This window comes from Borostomias antarcticus, assembly GCF_949987555.1.
Source record: "Borostomias antarcticus genome assembly, chromosome: 12".
Classification (NCBI taxonomy): Eukaryota; Metazoa; Chordata; class Actinopteri; order Stomiiformes; family Stomiidae; genus Borostomias; species Borostomias antarcticus.
In genome coordinates, this window is record NC_140245.1 from 16574771 (window position 1) to 16581252 (window position 6482).

The following is a 6482-nucleotide window of genomic DNA, read 5'->3' on the forward strand; positions in this document are numbered from 1 at the left end:
CGTTAGCTAACATGCTAGTTAGCTGAGCTAGCCCTTTGTTCCTAAACTAGCCAGCTAGTCTATTTAATCAACACATTCTGGTACTATTTTATCTATATGGAATGCCAGTACTGTGGGCAATAGTTTAATGTACTTTCTTCCTTCTATTCTATTGCAGTTTCGATGCTGAGAGACCTGGCATGGTTGTGGCCAGAGAACACCGTGATGCACCGGCAGTCGAGTTTCAGCTGCTGCGCAAGCCTGATGTCCAGCCCCCCAGAGAAGGTCTTCTTGTGCAAGCCCCACCCGGACTGGACATGGCCAGACAGACGTATCTCTTTGACAAGATCAGAGAGTTCTGCTCTGATGAGGGACGAGACGTCACATGTCCCCCGCCAAACTCCACAGCAGCTCAGAACAAGACTGTCCGCTTGTAGATTCACTGCAGATCATCAGGACGGACAGCACTGCAGGAGAAAGGCCACAGCCTTTCCTGTTTTCCTGTTTGTATACTGAAGCGTTGCTTGTTCTCTTGCACAGACTTGCCCACACTTGCACAGACTGCATTGTTAGAATATTGAATACTGAGCTGAGTACTGTTGTTATTACCTTGAGTATTGAGCTGGGGACTGTTATTACTTTGTTGTACACTTGATCACAATGAACACTATGCACCTTGTCTATAAAACAGACAACTGACTGTACACTTTAACACTTAGACTGTTGCCTTTTTTTGTACACTTAACTACTTATGCTTGTACTTTATATCATGTATGTGACAATAAAGAACGTTAAATTTGAACTTCATCTTATATTGTTCTTAACTGCATTCACAACACAAGATTAATACTGACTCAAAGAGTGTGGGGTCATCAGTGAGAGAGCACCCCACTTGGCTGCCACTCTCAGTTAATACCCCAAGTTGACAGCCACTCTGACAGATAATGACAGATCGTCCAGTGGGGGAGTGGCTGGGGGAGGGGTTACCAGGCTATTGTTCACGCCCATTACCTGGCAGTCAGAGGTGTGAAAATGTTGGAGAACTTTGGAGGGAGATTTCTCAGCTAAGTTGATTTGGCAGTACTAGCATTCAAATAAGCATATCTTCTTCAATTATGTTCAGATTTCAATGTATGAGACCTCATTTGAAAGCTTACAATGTGCACTTTCATAATCTGTAATAAACTGAAAAATGAAAATGCCTAGTTGAGGACCAAATTACCAGCGGCGGTCACAAATGATTACTACATGACAGTAATACAAATGTATTGATGTAATACAGTATAATACAGTATAAAAATATACTACAATGGTATATATATGTAGCTAAACCAATATATCCATTAGCTAAACAAACGCTGTTGTTTATGTTTTGTACATCCGGTGGACTTCTGTTTCCCCCTTGATGATACAGACTACTACCACCTGTAGTGGAGGAACCAAACCCTCAAAATTTGGAGATACCCCTCCCCGGGGTAGAACAAAACGGGACATTGTTTTTTCATATCTTTAATATGTCCCCTTCATGAAATGGATTGTCCCAAGTTTTACTTTTACTGCAAAAGTCATGAAGTTCATCCATGAAGTGACTTACCCCATAGGCCAAAAAAGTGCAAAAAACGCTTAACCTGAAAGAGGGAATTCCAAGATAATCCTTTGTCATTTTCTACCAGATGGTTGTTTTTGTGTGTTGGCTGTAAGCCGACACACCAAGGAGAGGGAATCCTTTTTGTCTGTGCTTCTTTCTTTCTTTCTTGCTGTCGTGTTGTTGTCCTGCAATTCCGTTGCTGCTACCACAAGAGGCAGTAGTCCAAGAACATCAAAACCAAAAGACTCCACAGAATTCCCAGGTTAGCGGTGGCTGAGTGGATAGTGCGCTGCCTATCACGGCGAAGGTTGTGAGTTCGATCCTTGGTGTGGACATACCAAGGTACCATGACATATTTTGTCACTGGATGTTGTAGAAGTTATGTAACGAGCGTATATTTGTTAATTATAGACCCTTTTACAGCCTAGTCAGCACAAGTAGCCTATGCGCGCGCATTCTTGAAACCGTAGCAGAGGAAGACAGACAAAATCACCATTAAGCACATGGACTGGACTGAGGAAATCATCAGAAATGCCTGCGTTTGCGGTGCCCATTTTATATCAGGTAAGTTATTTTGACTATCTGGTTTCACTGGAATGTCTGGTTGAAATGTAGCCCTTCTCAGTCCCGTTGTCAACAGTCCTTTGCTGGTGCATTCACTTTTCCGTCAAAATAAATCGATGTCGGCCTAGTTAGGAGAGGCGCTCATATTTAGCCTACAAGTGTCAGATAAACATGAAACTTCACTTAACTAAGCAAAAGGGTCTATTTTAACAAATGCTGGGTTGAAGCTTCAAAGCATTGCCACCACCACAGAAGAAGACTACCTCGGAAAAATAATTTCACTCGGACAGAACGCGTCTAAATAAGTTATTTATTGGTAGCGCCGAGGCTTCAAAACCTAGCATTTGTTAAAATAGACCATTTTGCTGAAGTAAGTGAAGTTTCATGTTTATCTGACACTTGTAAATATGAGCGCCTCTCCTAACTAGGCCAGACTCTTGTCTGGCATGAGCGAGCGGAATGTAACGGGACTGAGAAGGGCTAGTTGAAATGTAGAGTAATATCTGAAATAAACAGTAACCCATAACCTGGCTGCACGCTAAGATACATCTAAGTTCAGGAAATGAAGCCCAATGATAGCTAGCTAACATTAGCTAGTGCTAGCTAACACGCTAGCTAGTGTTAGCTACCTAACTCAAGGCCCGAGGAGTTGGAGATACTGTGCACGTTCTCTCAAAGTGCTTTGGCTAAGGTTAGCTACTACAAGCTAGCTAGTCCTTGTCACCAACACTTGCCTCACAACGTACGTAGCAAAACTATTCACACAGCAAGCAACGTCAGCTGACTGGGACTGTCTCGTGAGTAGAATAACCAGTGTTGTGAAATACATTTAACAACTGGGGTGCGTTCAAATTCAGCAAACATAGCGAACGTTAGCGAACTATTTTCCGTTTGCTTTGTGTTCGCCGCAAACGTTTGCTAACAGGAGCTACCCTACTAACACAATCAGGTTGCAGCAATGTTGCAGAAACGTGCGATTTAGACTTTTGTATGGTCCACTCAACGTCAAGTTAAACGTGCATGCAACGCAAACGCGGTATCTGCACACAAGTTGCTGCAACGTGCAGGCCCAACGTGTCTGCAACGTGCCTGCAATGTCCACACAACGTTGTGATTTCCGCGATGATTTCGATGTATATGGCTGCAACGTTGTATACACGTTTATATATTACTTTGTTACGTTGCTGCAACGTGGTCTACACTTCCGTTGGCTACATTCATAATTTGCATTACAAAACAAATCGGCTCCTTGCACAAGCTCCACTACTTCCTGAAACTCTACAGGCATATTTCTTTACCGTCCTATACTATTGGATAGAAATTGCGATGAATCCGGTGTGCAGCACACCTGATCAATCACTTCCATCCACTAGTATAGGACAGGAAAGAAATACGCCTGTAGAGTGTCAGGAAGTAGTGGAGCTTGTGCAAAGAGCCTATTAATGCTATAGTCAATGCAGCAAGTAAAATTATGGTACAAAAGTTATGACAACACCATTAACAGTTAAGAACAATTTATTTTATTAAAAAAGTACACACAATGTCTGGCCTGCAACATGATAAACAAGTTTTTAAAACAAAAAGGATTTTAAAAAAACAACAACAAAAAAACAGTTATTTACAAAAAAAGTTATTTACAAAAAAAATGACAGGCTGTGCTCAGATAGGCTGGGGGGGGGGGGCTGTGCTCAGATGGGCTGCGGGTGGGCGTCAGATGGGCTGGGGGGCAGCTAGGAAGGGAAGTCTTCCTCATCAGAATGCTGGGGAGTGCTCAGATGCACTGTTCTTGGTTGGGCTGTGCTCAGACGGACTTCTGCAGATACCTAAAGACAATGAAATGGCCGTAAATACACAACGCACATACATGCACAAAAAAGTGGTACACAATCTTTGGAACCATGCAGTGTCACTGGGTAGGAGAAACCAAAAAAAAAAGACATCACTTACCCTTCTGCATTTAGCAGGGGCATGTTTTAATGTCTCCTGCAGCTGGGCGGCCACCTCCGCCATCGTAGCCTTCGGCATAGAGACCATAACTGCACCTTTAAGTTATCAAGAAAGGTAATGGTTTCAATTCACATCGGTCATGGAACAAAGACGATGTATTAAAAAATATTAAAAATATGAACCATTTCTTACGTGTTAGAACATTGAAGAGTGTCATACTCTTAAGTGGCTTCTTCCCGTGCACACTGTAGGCGCTCCACACCGCATGTGTGGCAACAGCTGACAGCACCCGTCGGACTGTGTCCGCCAAGTCTCTGCCACCAATGGCACCTAGGTATTGTCTGCAAAACAAAGACAGTCATTTACTGTACCCTTCCCTGCAAAAATAAGACAAAGTTCTGCCCTGCAGACACTCACCATCTTCCTCTGATGTTCCCGGTCCTTCAACCAGGCCTCAAAGACCTGCAGCTCCTCCTCCGTTTGGGCAGGGTCCAGTGCATCCAGCACTTCTCCCTGGGCTCCAGACTCCCCAGGCCGCATGCTCTGGGCCAGTTCCCTCACACTCTGTGCAAGCTCACGGATTTGCTCCCGCAAGTCTGAGAACTGCTGATGTACAGACCTCTGGAAATCTAGATAAACACAGATGTGGCTATAAGTACATTGACATAAAACTAAATGAAACTCAAAATATATCCCTGCATGCAACATGAAGTAGTTCCATACCAGCATCTGCAGAGCAGCATCGATTCGGTAGAGGGGTACATGGAGTCAATGGTGCTGGAGCCGTTTTCTTGGGCGACGGCATCACAGACCTAACTGAAAAACAAAAGGGATAAAGGAAAGGGATTAGCAGGAAACTGTATGGTGTTGGCAGCATGTTTTGGCTTCTGGCATTTGAAGGAAAATAAATTAAGACATTAACAGGTAGACATCACAACACCACAGCAGTACATGCCACTCTTACCTGGTCTGGCTGGGGTGCTATATGATCTGGCTGGGGTGCTATACCTTGGGTCTGGGCCCCGCTCGCTCACATGGGACAAGCTTGGAAAATCTGCAAGATGAGTAAAATGGTATTCAAAATGAATAAAAAATAGTCCAACTATCAGTGTGCAGTAGGCATAGACATTTCATTTCAACACAAACATGCATACCTGAATTGTACAGCACACGTGGAATGTACTGGACAGCCGGCAGAGGCCTTTCAACTCCGGCACCTGGCATACTGTCTTTGGCCTGCATTGTTGGGACCAATGGCTGTCCTGGGCTTGGAATATCTAGTGGAATATCAGTATATTAGCTCAGATTACTCGATTTCAAAAGTACTACTCTTTTGGGACTGTTGAATGCACTTTAGTATATTACCTTCGTCACTGGAGTGATAGCGCGTGTTGCGCCGTCTCTTTCGAACGTCTTGGCACTCGTCCATTGACGACTGCTGCTCAAAGACTTTTGCCATGAGCCTGGCACCTTCGTAATGATCTGTGTGCATAAAGTACCATAATCAATACATTTCAGCCATCCTTTTTCCTCAGAATAATGAGTCATGATCTTTTCCCCCCCCCCCATCAGTATTTTTTAACAGCTTAAAATGCAAACAGTACCAGTTGTGGACTTTGGGAAAACCCGGACTCTGTGGAGCGCCCAGCCAGGGTTAGGTTCCACACAGCTCTTTATCCGTTGGCTGACTTTGTTCATTGGCCAGGAACACATCTGCAACTGTGAGTGAAACCATGTTAGTACCCGCTTCCCTGTACAATTGAAAAGTAGCACACCAATCAGAAACATTGTTCACACAAACATGTTCTTACCCCATCCTTTTTGGAGAGCCAGGATACTGAGACAACCGACACTGTCCTCCCCCAGAAACTCCACACTGCAATACAGTCTGCCCAATAAACAAAAAAATATTAAGGTTATAAACACATAAGGACCCTATGGGAAAGTAGGCAGAGGGGAAGAAGCGACTAAAACAACAATTCAACAAGTCATTACAGCCGATAAGTAATTAGTGACACGCCACTATTCTATAGTATTCTTTTTTTTTTTAATTCTCTGCCGGCATCTGCCCAGGACAGATGCGGTCAATGGCGGTCAATCATCAGTGTGGGAAACATTAAGCTAGTTTAGGCATTAGCCACTGCAGTGCATAGATTAAATGTATAAGGCCCGTGAATCACGCGTTACTACTCGCAGTTTTAACAGGAACGCCTGTTTTTGACTCGTGAACTCCAACAATACACACCGATACTACTAATGTGGCAAACAAAGCTGCCTCCATCTTTGTTTCGAGCTAACGTTATTGTCCATGGTACCTCGCTTACCTCGTGGGTGGCATCATTCTCAGTCTCCCACTTTCCAGACAAATGGAAAATATATAAAGCATTATCTTGGCTTCGCCTTC

General features: G+C 43.8%; 1 long non-coding RNA gene across 1 annotated transcript; it reads right to left on the bottom strand.

The window, feature by feature from the left end:
- Window positions 1-5252: 5252 nt before the first annotated feature.
- On the bottom strand, window positions 5253-6038 carry LOC311316279. The gene is made up of 4 exons (XR_014630707.1): window positions 5890-6038; window positions 5683-5797; window positions 5444-5560; window positions 5253-5355 (listed from the first exon to the last, which is right to left on the bottom strand). It is a non-coding gene; the product is annotated as an uncharacterized lncRNA (long non-coding RNA).
- Window positions 6039-6482: the final 444 nt, after the last annotated feature.